The sequence below is a fragment of the Microcaecilia unicolor genome, chromosome 3 (genome assembly GCF_901765095.1).
Source record: "Microcaecilia unicolor chromosome 3, aMicUni1.1, whole genome shotgun sequence".
NCBI lineage: Eukaryota > Metazoa > Chordata > Amphibia > Gymnophiona > Siphonopidae > Microcaecilia > Microcaecilia unicolor.
The window spans coordinates 283,725,221-283,740,293 of NC_044033.1; the positions used below are offsets into that span (position 1 = coordinate 283,725,221).

The window sequence follows — 15,073 nt, forward strand, 5'->3', positions numbered from 1 at the left end:
CCTGGAGGGTGGAGTTGGATTTACACCCCAAACAGATTCTGCAGCACCGACTGCCCGAACCGACTGTCGCGTCGGGTATCCTGCTGGAGGCAGTAATGTGATGTGAATGTGTGGACAGATGACCACGTCGCAGCCTTGCAGATCTCTTCAATAGTGGCTGACTTCAAGTGGGCCACCGACGCTGCCATGGCTCTGACACTATGAGCCGTGACATGACCCTCAAGAGTCAGCCCAGCCTGGGCGTAAGTGAAGGAAATGCAATCCGCTAGCCAATTGGAGATGGTGCGTTTCCCCACAGCGACCCCTAGCCTGTTAGGGTCGAAAAAAATAAACAATTGGGCGGACTGTCTGTTGGGCTGTGTCCGCTCCAAGTAGAAGGCCAATGCTCTCTTGCAGTCCAATGTGTGCAACTGACGTTCAGCAGGGCGGGTATGCGGCCTGGGGAAGAATGTTGGCAAGACAATTGACTGGTTAAGATGGAACTCCGACACCACCTTCGGCAGGAACTTTGGGTGGGTGCGGAGCACTACTCTGTTGTGATGAAATTTGGTATATGGAGCATGAGCTACTAGGGCTTGAAGCTCACTGACCCTACGAGCTGAAGTAACTGCCACCAAGAAAATGACCTTCCAGGTCAAGTACCTCAGATGGCAGGTATTCAGTGGCTCAAAAGGAGGTTTCATCAGCTGGGTGAGGACGACGTTGAGATCCCATGACACAGTAGGAGGCTTGATAGGGGGCTTTGACAAAAGCAAGCCTCTCATGAATCGAACGACTAAAGGCTCTCCAGAGATGGCTTTACCTTCCACACGATAATGGTAAGCACTAATCGCACTAAGGTGATTCCTTACTGAGTTGGTCTTGAGGCCAGACTCTGATAAGTGCAGAAGGTATTCAAGCAGGTTCTGTGCAGGGCAAGAACGAGGTTCTAGGGCCTTGCTCTCACACCACACGACAAACCTCCTCCACTTGAAAAAGTAACTCTTTTTAGTGGAATCCTTCCTAGAGGCAAGCAAGACCCGGGAGACACCCTCAGACAGACCCAACGCAGTGAAGTCTACGCCCTCAACATCCAGGCCGTGAGAGCCAGGGACTGAAGGTTGGGGTGCAGCAACGCTCCGTCGTTCTGCGAAATGAGAGTCGGAAAACACTCCAATCTCCACGGTTCTTCTGAGGACAACTCCAGAAGAAGAGGGAACCAGATCTGACGGGGCCAAAAGGGCGCTATCAGAATCATGGTGCCGCGGTCTTGCTTGAGCTTCAGTAAGGTCTTCCCCACCAAAGGTATGGGAGGATAAGCATACAGGAGGCCGGTCCCCCAATGGAGGAGAAAAGCATCCGACGCTAGCCTGCCGTGTGCCTGAAGTCTGGAACAGAACAGAGGCAGCTTGTGGTTGGTCTGAGAGGCGAAAAGGTCCACCGAGGGGGTGCCCCACGCTCGGAAGATCTTGCGTACCACTCTGGCATGGAGCGACCACTCGTGCGGTTGCATGACTCTGCTCAGTCTGTCGGCCAGACTGTTGTTTACGCCTGCCAGGTACGTGGCTTGGAGGAGCATGCCGAACCGACACGCCCAACGCCACATCCCGACGGCCTCCTGACACAGGGGGCGAGATCCGGTGCCCCCCTGCTTGTTGACGTAATACATTGCAACCTGATTGTCTGTCCGAATTTGGATAATTTGGCAGGACAGCCGATCTCTGAAAGCCTTCAGTGCGTTCCAGATCGCTCGGAGCTCCAGGAGGTTGATCTGCAGCTCCTTTTCCTGGAGGGACCACAGACCCTGGGTGTGAAGCCCATCGACATGGGCTCCCCACCCCAGGCGAGATGCATCCGTCGTCAGCACTTTCGTGGGCTGCGGAATTTGGAATGGACGTCCCAGGGTCAAATTGGTCCGGATGGTCCACCAGAGCAGTGAAGTGCGGCAACTGGTGGAGAGGCGGATGACATCTTCTAGATTCCCGGTGGCTTGAAACCACTGGGAAGCTAGGGTCCATTGAGCAGATCTCATGTGAAGACGAGCCATGGGAGTCACATGAACTGTGGAGGCCATATGACCCAGAAGTCTCAACATCTGCCGAGCTGTGATCTGCTGAGACGCTCTGGTCTGCGAAGCCAGGGCCAAGAGATTGGTGGCCCTCGCTTCGGGAAGGTAGGCCTGAGCCGTCTGGGTATTCAGCAGCGCTCCTATGAATTCCAGAGACTGAGTTGGCTGGAGATGGGACTTTGGGTAATTTATCACAAACCCCAGCAGCTCCAGAAGTTGAATAGTGCACTGCATGGACCGGAGGGCTCCCGCTTCCGAGGGGTTCTTGACCAGCCAATCGTCGAGATATGGGAACACGTGCACTCCCAGCTTGCGTAGGTAGGCCGCTACCACCACGAGGCACTTGGTAAACACTCGTGGGGCAGAGGCGAGCCCAAAGGGCAGCACACAATACTGAAAGTGCCGTGCGCCCAGTCGGAATCTGAGATACTGTCTGTGAGCTGGCAGTATCGGTATGTGAGTATATGCGTCCTTTAAATCCAGGGAACATAGCCAATCGTTTTTCTGAATCATTGGCAGAAGGGTGCCCAAGGAAAGCATCCTGAACTTTTCTTTGACCAGGAATTTGTTCAGGCCTCTCAGGTCTAGGATGGGACGCATCCCCCCTGTTTTCTTTTCCACAAGGAAGTACCTGGAATAGAATCCCTGCCCTTCCTGCCCGGGTGGTACGGGCTCGACCGCATTGGCGCTGAGAAGGGCGGAGAGTTCCTCTGCAAGTACCTGCTTGTGATGGGAGCTGAAAGACTGAGCTCCCGGAGGACAATTTGGAGGCAGGGAGGCCAAATTCAGGGCGTATCCGCACCGCACTATTTGGAGAACCCACTGGTCGGAGGTTATGAGAGGCCACCTTTGGTGAAAAAATTTTAACCTCCCTCCGACCGGCAGATCATCCGGTACGGACACTTGTAGGGCGGCTATGTTCCCGTGGATCCAGTCAAAAGCCCGTCCCCGGCTTCTGCTGTGGAGGCGCAGGGGGCTGCTTAGGCGCACGCTGTTGACGAGAACGAGCGCGCTGGGGCTGTCCCTGTGCCTGACGAGGCCTTCGGGCCGGCTGGTTGTACCTACGCTTCGCGAAAGAATAGGGTGCAGCCTGCCGGGCCCGGGAAAAACGTCCACCTGTGGAGGTGGGTGCTGAAGGCGCCCGGTGGGAGAGCTTGTCGAGAGCGGTTTCCCGCTGATGCAGTTGGTCCACCATCTGCTCGACCTTCTCACCAAAAATGTTATCCCCCCGGCAAGGGACGTCGGCCAGTCTCTGCTGGGTGCGGTTGTCCAGGTCAGAGGCACGCAGCCATGAGAGCCTGCGCATCACTATCCCTTGGGCCGCAGCACGAGATGCCACGTCACAGGTGTCATATATACCCCTGGAGAGGAACTTTCTGCACGCCTTCAGCTGCCTGACCACCTCCTGATAAGGCCTGGACTGCTCCGGCGGGAGCTTCTCGACCAGGTCCGCCAGTTGTTGCACATTGGTCCGCATGTGAATGCTCATATAGAGCAGGTATGACTGGATGCGGGTCACGAGCATGGAGGATTGGTAGGCCTTCCTCCCAAACGAGTCCAGAGTGCGAGACTACCGACCCGGGGGCGCCGAGGCGGTATCCCTCGAACTCCGTGCCCTCTTGAGAGCAGAATCCACGACCGCCGAGTCATGGGGCAATTGTGGCCGCATTAGCTCTGGGTCAGAGTGGATCCTGTACTGGGACTCTGCTTTCTTGGGAATGGTGGGGTTAGTTAATGGTCGCACCCAGTTCCGAAGCAGCGTCTCCTTAAGGACATTGTGCAGCGGCACCGTGGAGGACTCTCTAGGTGGTGATGGATAGTCGAGGACCTCAAGCATCTCGGCCCTCGGCTCTTCCACAGAGACCACGGGAAAGGGAATGGTAATAGACATATCCCGCACAAAGGAGGCAAAGGAGAGACTCTCGGGAGGTGAGAGTTTCCTCTCCGGTGAAGGCGTGGGGTCCGAGGGAAGGCCCGTAGACTCCTCTGAGGAGAAATATCTAGGGTCCTCCTCTTCCCCCCACGAGTCCTCATCCTCGGTGTCGGACATAAGCTCATGTAGCTGAGTCCTGAACCGGGCCCGGCTCGACGTCGAGGCACCAGGGTCTCGGTGTCGTCGAGCGGTGGACTCCCGCGCCGGCGGGGACGGAGCTCCCTCCATCGACGTCGACGGGGACTCCACCTGCGTGGCGGTCGAGACCGGCACCGCAAGCGGCGGCGGTGTCGACGGCCCCGGCGCCGGGCTAGAGCTCGCCGGCGCCACAGTCATCGGCGCCGAGGGTGGCACAGCCTGGCGCATCAGCCCTTCCAGGATCCCCGGAAGGATGGCTCTGAGGCACTCGTCCAGGCCCGCTGCCGGGAAAGGCGGTGGGGCCGGTAGGGGTGTCGGTGCCCGAATCTGGTGGGAGCCAGGAGACTGCACCGAGGTGCCGGGACCCTGTTGCGTCGGCACCTCTATCACCGACGGGGATCTCTCCTCTCGATGGAGACGCTTCGGCGTCGACTCCTCTCCGATGTGCATCGAGGGCGACCGGTGACGGCGCTTCTTATCCTTCTTCCGATGCCCGTCACCGGCGCCGGGAGGCATGGAGGAGGAGGATGACAATCCCCCTCGGTCTCGAGGAACCGGGTCAGACAGGGTTCGGTCCCGTGGGCCATGGGCTGAGGGAGTGACCGGGGCCGACTGCCCACGCGGCCTCTCACCTCTACCCTCACCGGAGGACCGGCGGGCCGACGGGACCTGTTCTCCTGGGGTCGATGCCATCGGTGCCGATGTCTCGGGCATCGATACCGGTACCGAAGGACCGGGCGTCGATACCGATGCCGTCGAGGTCGACGTCGAGGGGCCGGCGCAAGTTCCAAAAATACGGTCCCGTTGAACTTGCCTCGCAACCTGAGTCCGTTTCCGGAGACCGAGACACAGGGGACACGACTTGAAATTGTGCTCCGGCCCGAGGCACTGGAGGCACCAAGCGTGGGTGTCGGTCTGCGAGATGGGCCGGCCGCACCGACCACACTTTTTAAATCCACTCGGGACCTTCGAGGACATCGACGGAAAAATCGCGTCGGCGAAATTAAAGTCGTCGATGGTGGCGGAAATCACACCTCGAAAATGAAAAACGACCGTGCGGCCACCAGGCCGCAACGCAACGTCCCCGCTGGAAGCGAGGGAAAATGGGAGCGCGTGCTCCTTTTTTTTTTTTTTTAAAGAAAAGAAAAGTGGAGCGCGCGGCAATTAAATAAATATAAAAGAGAATAAAAGAGGTTCGCGTAAACGCGACGGTTTTTCCGGGGCTGAAACAGAGAGAGCGGCACAGGCACGACTCTCTCCAGGCGCGGAAAAAAAGGAACTGGCGGGAGCGGTCGCGCACGGGCGGGAAGACGGCCGCGCATGCGCGGTGGGCGTGCCCTGCGTGCCGACCGTCCCGCGAAGCTTTTTTCCGGTTGGTGGGGGCTGCCGCGGACGTCACCCAGTCGTGAGAACAAGCAGCCTGCTTGTCCTCGGAGAATTACAATTACGGACACACGTACAACAAAGTTGGGAACACTATATAGACGATAATCACTGGCATGCTGTTCATCAGCCTGAGTTGTTCTGGATGGCCTCGAAAGCGGTCCTGCGGGGTGCCATTATAGCCTACTGTAGTATGAAAAATAGGAAGAAAGCGGCAGGCATCCTGAATTTGGAGCGCCAGTTGCAAAAGGCCAAAAGAATACATCTTCACCACCCCACACTAGTTAACTTAGAGAATCTAAAACTACTACTACTACTACTACTTAACATTTCTAGAGCGCTACTAGGGTTACGCAGCGCTGTACAGATTAACATAAATTGACATAAAGGACAGTCCCTGCTCCAAGGAGCTTACAATCTAAAGCGCGAAATGTCAAGTAGGGACAGTCCAGGTTTCCTGAATAGAGGTATGATGGTTAGGTGCCGAAGGCGAAATTGAAGAGGTGGGTTTTGAGCATGGCTCAAACATTTCTAAACATTCTCCCTCTGTACCGGTTATAAAAGCTCTGGAGAGATGTACAACTTACCATATGAACTATATTAGCATTATCGTTATTGTAGAGATGACATGTACTTCTGATAGGATCAGAGTAAATGGACAAACGTCCTGGAGAACCAGGACAATTCGTCTGAGGAGCATCCAAACCACATGTGGGAACACCTGAGGCAGGAACCACGGCAGCTAACAGACCCCAGGTATTATTTATTTGTTAACACGCATTAATTGCCTCTACCACAAAAACGTGAAGTGATGTACGAAGAAAAACAGAATATACAAGTACATCAATTAAAATCTTACAGAGACCATCCTCACTACACTATCAACTCAAATGAATTGCAAGCCTGTTCCCATAACTACACCTTAAATCCCTTATGAAAAAGCAGAAAATAAGACATACGACATAAGCATCACCACACTGGGACAGACCAAAGGTCCACCCAGCCCAGCACCCCGTCTCCGACAGTGGCCAACCCAGGTCACAATCACCCGACAAGATCCATGGAGCAAAGTATTTTGTACTGCTTGTCCCAGGAATAGTGGATTTTTCCCTACGTCCATTCAATAACATTTTATGGCTTTTTCCTTCAGGAAGCCGTCCAAACCTTTCTTAAATTCTGCTAAGCTAACCGCCTTAACCACATTCTCCGGCAACGAATTCCAGAGTCGAATTACGCTCCGAGTAAAGAAAAATTTTCACTTCTTTTAAACTTACTGCACTCCAGCTTCATCGCATGCCCCCTTGTCCTAGTATTTTTGGAAAGCGTAAACAGACGCTCCACATCTATCTGTTCCACTCCACTCATTATTTTATAGACCTCTATCATATCACCCCTCAGCCGCCTTTTCTCCAAGCTGAAGAGCCCTAGCTGCTTTAGCCTTTCCTCACAGGGAAGTCGTCCCATCCCCTTAATCATCTTTGTCGCTCTTCTCTGCACCTTTTCTAATTCCACTATATCTTTTTTGAGGTGTGGCGACCAGAATTGAATTCATGGAGCAACACTTCAGAAAGATTGTTCCACAAAAATGGTGCAGTCATGCAAAAAGCCCTAGACCGTGAACAAACCACCTAATGGTTGGCACTGTTAACAAAGCACTAGCAGAGGAGTGAAGTGTACGTCCCGGTCCCAGTGCATAGGGTATCACCAAATTCATAAGATACTGTGGCCCCATTTCATTTCTAACTTTAAATAGTAACATCAAGATTTAAACTGAAACTACTGCTTAACTGGGAGCCACTGAAGCTCCTGACATGCAGGTGAGACATGGTCTGCAATATTCAATCCCAGGATCAGTTGAGTAGCTGTATTCTGTAAGAGCTGAATGTGTTGCAAAATGTTTTCAGAACAGCAATTAACACTGCATTTCCACAGTCTAGCACCATTAAGAGTTTGTTGTTGAATTTTTGCTTTTGTATATTATTAGTTTTTATTGTTAATTTGATTGTTTATTATTTTTTTTGTTTGTTTGGGATAATTTAAAATGTCAAAGGAAATTCTCTTCCCTCTATCCAACCAAAAAAGCAACTTCAATACCAAGCAGCGTTAAATAGCTTATTACATGAAAAGGAGATGAAGTCCGCCCTGTTTTACAAATATAAGTTGCAGAGGTTTGGTAACCGGGCAGGAAGAATGTTAGGTAGGCTGATTAGAAATTCGGGAGCCCCAAGGACAGTGACTGCATTGAGAGATGCAAAAGGGAACTTAATAACAGATAGTCGAAAGATCGGGCAGGCCTTTACAGAGTACTTTAAAACATTATATAAATCCTCGGCACAAAAGATGCAGGAATATCTGACCCAGATTGGGCTCCCAAGACTAACAGGGGAGCAATTGGAGAACCTGAACAAACCGATAACAATGTTAGAACTGCAAGGTGTGATTAAAAAATTAAAGCTTTGGTCTGCCCCGGGCCCAGATGGATTTTCAGGGGAGTACTATAAAATACTGTCAGGGGAGGCCCTAGCATCCTTGCTGGAATATTATCAGGAGGTGGTGGGGAAAAAAGAATTTCCGAGGCATGCCAACTCAGCGCTCATAACCTTAATACCCAAGCCAGGGAAGCCGTTGGATAATGGCAATTTCTTTGCTAAACGTTGACACTAAAATATTGGCAAAGCTGATGGCTGAGCGGTTGGCAGAATATCTACCATTCCTGATAAGTCAAGAGCAAGTTGGGTTTGTTAGGGGCCGTCAGTCGGTTCATAATATCAGGAAGCCCTTGATGGCTATAGCGGCCAGCCAGCAGCTTGGGGCCTCCACCCTGCTCTTGAGTCTAGATGCTGAAAAGGCTTTTGACCAGGTGGGGTGGGAGTTCATGCACCAGACCCTGGCTGCCATGGGTATAGAGGGGTGGTTCACGCATGCAGTTCAGGCACTTTACTGTCAACCTAAGGCTGGAGTGTTTGTAAATGGAGTCAGAGAGCCAGAGTTCCAAATAAGCCGGGGTACACGACAGGGTTGTCCCTTGTCCCCTTTATTATTTATATTGTCCTTGGAACCGTTGCTGCGGAAGGTCTCCTCAGCCCCAGACCTCCAGGGGTTCAATCTGGCAGGAAAGGATATTAGGATTCTAGCTTATGCAGATGATTTATTAGTAATTTTGAGAGAGCCCGCTAAGACTTTAACAAATTTGCTGCGGTTAATTGAGCAGTATGGGAGATACTCTGGGTTTCGTTTAAATTTACATAAATCTATAGCCCTACCAGTGTTGTCAGAAGAACCAATAACCTGGCTGGGGAGCTTCCCCATCCAATGGACACAGACCTCCTTGAAATACTTGGGAATCACAATCACTAGGGATTTATCACAACTATATGTGCAAAATGTGCAGAGATTATTGCGAGACACTAATAGACAGTTGGAGGCCTGGGGGCCGTTGCCACTTTCTCTGATGGGAAGGATTGCGCTGTTCAACATGGTTATGGCCCCCAGATGGCTCTACACATTTCAGTCACTCCCATTGTTTCTAAAAAAATCTGATGAACAGAAGCTGATAAAAATGGTGCAAAAATTTTTATGGCAGAAGAAAAGGCCACGTCTGTCATATTACGCATTAAGTGTTCCAGTGGAGTACGGAGGCCTGGGACTATTAAATATCAAGTATATGACAGTGGCAAGCGGAATGCGACATATCAATGACTGGTTCCGTGGAACCCAGGACTATACTGCCACTTCCATAGAAATGCATCTGTATCCCGAAACGCATTTTAGTAACTACCTGCATACAGCAGGGCCTCCCTCGCCATATATACTGCAAAAGACAGGAATTCTGAGGTCAGCGAAAGCTGTATGGCAATGGGTCTGTAAATTGCATCAATTCTCTGCAAAAACTACCCCATTTCTATCGATTTGTGAAAACCCTGCTTTTCCACCAGGCATTTTATATCCAGCTTTCCAAAGGTGGAAGCGGAAAGGGATGATATACTTATTGCATGTAGTCTCTCCAGAAGGACAGATTAAGTCATTCCAGGAGCTCCAGGAGGAATTTGGTCTGCCCCCTTCAGACGAGTTTCACTACAGTCAGTTAAAGCACTATATCCAGTCCTTGCCCTGGGAGGATTTAGCGGAAGACATTCAGGAAGAACTGGCCTCATAATTTTCCTTAGCAGCACAACAGCAAGTGCCGCTCAAGTTTTACCACAGGCACATTAGAGACACAGTGCAAGAACCTGATTATGTTAAGTTGTTATCCCAGTGGAAGCAGGACATTCCGATGGATTATACAATATCTCAGTTGAAAACTCATGTTTTGACTTTGAGGAAACACACTTTTATGGTTTCGCACTGGGAAACTCAGTACAAAGTGGCACTTAGACTGTACATTCCTCCTAGGAGGGCTTTCCATATGGGGATCTCTCCGTGGGGGGAGTGCCCCAAATGTAAGGAGCCTGGAGCCTCTCTGGGGCATATGCTCTGGAGGTGCAGGGGCATTGTCAGCTATTGGAAGCAGTTAATACACTGTGTGTCTCATATTTGGCAGACCAGGTGGAAATATGACCCAGGTTTGTTGCTGGGCCACCCTGTACTCGTCCGACCAATACCGAAAGGATTTACAACTTTTGTGCACAAAACCATAGTAGTTGCCATGCAAGTGATCCTGTCGGAGTGGGTATCATACAATTATCCATCCTATTCCCAGTGGCGGACTCGTATGATCCTGCTGTTGAGAGTCGAAAGGATGGGGGTGCATGACTTTAACTCTGGACCTGGTCTGCGGTTTCTAGATACTTGGCACCCATTGTTAGATACTCTGACCCCAGCTGCCAGGAGTAGGTTGCTGAACTTTTAATAGTTTCCCAGGCAATGCATAAGAAATGGGAGGGGGAGGGATTGTAAAAGGGAGGGAGGGAATTTTGATAATTGGGGGGGAGGGGGGAAGAGAGGGGTGGGTAGGGGGTTGTTTGGGGAGGTAGGGGAATTTATTAAAAACTGTATTAAGTTGTGGACATAGTTGATGTTCTTTATTCCTGTTGTGATATAGACTTACAAATCTGAGTGTATAACTATCGCTTAGTATTTTTTTGTTGTACAGGATAATTTGTCTTCAATAAAAAAGATAAACCATAAAAACACAATTTTAAACACGAGAAACCATGGGATGATAAGTACACACACTGCGCTGGGATGTAACATGGTACAAGAATTCCTGCTTGAAAACTCAAGCTTATTGAGGCAGTGTATGCACCTAGTTCTCTCTTTAGCTGTGCATTTCAATTTCCTTTGCTTTTCCTTTCTGAGGGTAGGACAAACTAGTTATTTCAGAACAAAAGCCACATTTGTCAGTTACCGCAAAACACTAAACCCTAGAGTTACCAACATGTGGTTTAGCATGTATTAACATGGTTAACAGATTATATTTTACCACATGTCCCATTTTAAGCAGCGAGACCTAGTTACTAATATCGTGAGGTAAAACTGTTAGTTCAAATTAATGACTCCTTATTTGCAGGACAAGAGGCAGAAAATCAGAGAACATTGTTATTTCATGGATACATTTTATTCATGGTGACCACCAAGAAAGTTAAGAGCAGAACTCCAATTACAAAGTTAATTGTGTTTCAAGTCCAGGGGCATCTCTAACATGGTGATGATAGGGCAGCATGAGATGTTATGCCCACTACTCATAGTCCAGCCAATCCTGAACTTGAAGTACATTTTAACTTCCTTGAGCAGTTTAACAAAAAAAAAAAAAAAGCACATAGATTAGGAAACTGACATCATTCTCTCAGCTTTAAACACTCTCGCTCTCTGTGTGTATACTGGATGTAATTTCAATTTGTATTAACTGAGTGGGAGAGGGGGGAAGCCAACAGTCACCCAGGAGCACATGGTTCGGTGTGGAGCAGTGGTGTAGCTACGTGGGGCCTGAGGGGGCCTGGGCCCCCGCAGATTCGCCCCGGCCCCCTGTCAATGACCCCCCTCCCGCCACCAACCCTCCCTCGCCATCGCCGCCCGCCTCATCACCGCATGAAGTACCTTGTTTGCTGGCGGGGATCCCCAAACCCCGCCAGCCAAGAGTGCTCTTCAGCGCCGGAGTTAGTAGACTCCAGCGCCTTCATTCAAGGAAGTTCGTCTGAAGGATCAGCTGGTTTTGACGCCTTTACGTCCTGCACAGGGCTACATGCACGGTGCAGGACGTAAGGCGTCAAAACCAGCTGATCCTTCAGACGAACTTCCTTGAATGAAGGCGCCGGAGTCTACTAACTCCGGCGCTGAAGAACACTCTTGGCTGGCGGGGTTTGGGGATCCCCGCCAGCAAACAAGGTACTTCATGGGGCAGGCAGCGACGGCGGGGGAGGGTTGGTAGTGGGAGGGGGGGGTTTAAGAGTGTTGGCGCGATCGAGCTGGGGGAGGGGGGTCGCCGAAGGGGGGGAGGCGGCTTAACAGTGCCCCCCCACCTCGGGCTCTGGCCCCCCCTCCTGGCAAGGTCTGGCTATGCCCCTGGTATGGAGTATCCTTGAAGGATACTATTGAAACAGGACATTCAGGGAATCGCAGTAGAGAGGTTTCAACAATGTTGAAAAGACAGGTGTGTTTTAAGGAGAGAGCAGGATAAAGGATGCACATTAACCCCGTCATTTTCTAAGCAGCTTGTAGATGCAAGGAAAAAACAATTTGAAGTGCCTGTGTACAAATACCAGAAGCCTACAAAATAAGATGGAAGAGTTAGCGTATACAGCACTAAATGATGAGTTAGATGTAGATATAATAAACATCTTAGAGATTTGGTGGAAAGAGGACAATCAATGGGACATTGTGTTAATAGGGTACAAACTGTATCGCAATGATAGAGAGGATCAAATTGGAGGGGGTGGTTGCGCTATATGTTAAAGAGGGAATTCAGTCAAATAAAATAAACATTCCACATGAAACAGCAGTGTGGAATCATTATGGAAATTCTGTGTGAAGGGAAGGAGTATTCTTGTAGGGCTGTACTACCATCCACCGGGACAGAATGAACAGATAAAGAAATGCTTACAGAAATTAGGAAAGCTGTCAAATTGGGCAACAGTATAATACTGGGCAATTTCAATTACCCCAGTATTGACTGGATAAATGGAGCACCAGGGAGATAATTCCTAGATGTAATAAACAATTGCTTCTTGGAGCAACTGGTCCAAGAACCAATGAGAGGGGGAGCCATTTTAGATGTAGTCCTTGGTGGCATGCAGGGCATAGTACGAGAGGTAACGGTGTTGGGTCCCCTCAGAAACAGTGATCATAACATGATCAAGTTTGAGCTACTATCTGGAATGAAGCCACAAAGCTGCATTTAATTTTTGAAAGGGCGACTATAATAAAATGAGGAAACTGGTTAAAAAGAAGCTAAAAGGACTGGCTGCAACGGTTAGGACACTAAATCAGGCAAAGATGTTGTTCAAAAATACCATCTTTGAAGCCCAGACCAGATGCATTCCACATATTTACAAAAGGTGGAAAGAAAACAACAGCCAGCATGGTTAAAAGGTGAAGTAAAAGAGGCTATTACAGCCAAAAGCGAGTGTCCCTCAAAGAATGGAAAAAGGACCCAAATGAAGAAAATAAGAAACAACATAATCACTGGCAAGTCAGATGCAAAGCACAGATAAAGAAGGCTAAAAGAGAATATGAAGAGAAACTTGCCGCAGAGGATAAAACTCACATTAATAACTTTTTCAGGTACATCAGAGGCAGAAAGCCCGAGAAGGAATCCGTGGGACCATTAGATCACGAAGGAGCAAAAGGGGCACTCAGGAAGGACAAGGCCATAGCGGAGAAACTGAAGGAATTTTTTGCTTTGGTCTTTACGGAAGATGATGTAAGAGATCTTCCTGTACCAGAAATGGTTTTCAAGGCTGATGATGCAGAGGAACTGAAAGAAATCTCAGTGAACTTGGAAGACGTACTGAGCCAAATCGACAAATTAAAGAGTAGTAAATTACCTTGACCGGATGGCATACATCCAAGGGTGTTCAAAGAAATCAAGTATGAAATTGATGAGCTGCTGTTAGTAATATGTAATCTGTCATTAAAATCATCCATAGTACCTGAAAATTGGAGGGTGGCCAATTAATGCTGATTTTTGAAATGGGTTCCAGGTGTGATCCTGGAAATTACAGACCGGTAAGACTGATGTCACTACCGGGCTAAAATAGTTTAAACTATTATAAAAAATAAAGTTACGGAACACAAACAAACATAGTTTAATGGGACAGAGTCAGCATGAGTTCAGCCAAGGGAAGTCTTGCCTCACCAATCTGCTTCATTTCTTTGACGGTGTGAACAAACATGTGGAGAGAGGTGAACCGGATGATGTAGTGTATCTAGATTTTCAGAAAGCTTTTGACAAAATTCCTCATGAGAGACTCCTGCGAAAATTAAAGTCATGGGATAGGAAGCAATGTTCTGGTGTAGATGAGGAATTCGTTATTGGACAGAAAAAAGAGAGTAGGGTTAAATGGTCATTTTTCTCATCGGAGGAGGGTGAATAGTGGAGTAACACAGGGATCAGTACTGGGACCAGTGCTATTAACATATTTGTAAATGATATGGAAATTGGAATGAGATGATTAAATTTGCAGAAGACACTAAACACTAAAACACATGTGGACTATGAAAAATTCCAGGAAGACTGTAGGAAACTGGAAGACTGGGCATCCAAATGACAGATGCAAATGCAAAGTTATGCACATTGTAAAGAATAATCTGAATGATAGTTACCTGATGCTAGGGTCCACTTTTGGGGTCAGCACCCAAGAAAAAGATCTAGGTGTCCTAGATAATACGTTGAAATCTTCTGCTCAGTGTGCAGCGATGGCCAAAAAAGCAAACAGGATGCTAGGAATTATTAGGAAAGGGATGGTAAATAAGACCAAAAATAATATAATGCCTCTGCATTGCTCCTTGGTGTGACTTCACCTTGAGTACTGTGTTGAGTTTTAGTTGCCATTTATCAAAAATGATATAGTGGAATGAGAAAAGGTTCAAAAAAGAGCAACCAAAATGATAAAGGGGATTGAACTCCTCTCATATGAGGAAAGGCTAAACAAGTTAGAGCTCTTCAGCTTGGAAAAGAGACAGATGAGAGGAGATATGATTGAGGTCTACAAAACCCTGAGTGATGTAGAACAAGCAGAAGTGAATCGATTTTTTTATTTGTTCCAAAAAGTACAAAGACTAGGGGAAGTTAAATGGAAATACTTTAAAAACAAATAAGAGGAAGTATTTTTTCACTCAACGAATAGCTATGCTCTGGAACTCTTTGCCGGAGGATGTAGTAACAGCAGTTAACATATCTGGGTTTAAAAAAGGTTGGACAAGTTTCTGGAGGAAAAGACTATAGTCTGCTACTGAGACAGACATGGGGAAACTACTGCTTGCCCTGGGACTGGTAGCATGGAATGTTGCCACTATTTGGGTTTCTTCCAGGTACTTGTGACCTGGCTTGGCCACTGCTGGAAACAGGATACTGGGCTAGATGAGCCGTTGGTCTGACCCAGTATGGCTATTCTTACGTTATGTTCTTATCCCTG

At 48.8% G+C, this 15,073-nt stretch overlaps 1 protein-coding gene across 1 annotated transcript in view; it reads right to left on the minus strand.

The window, feature by feature from the left end:
* NTPCR (nucleoside-triphosphatase, cancer-related) overlaps window positions 1-15,073 on the minus strand; it is a 226,180-nt gene that overhangs the window by 71,188 nt on the left and 139,919 nt on the right. The window lies entirely within an intron of this gene.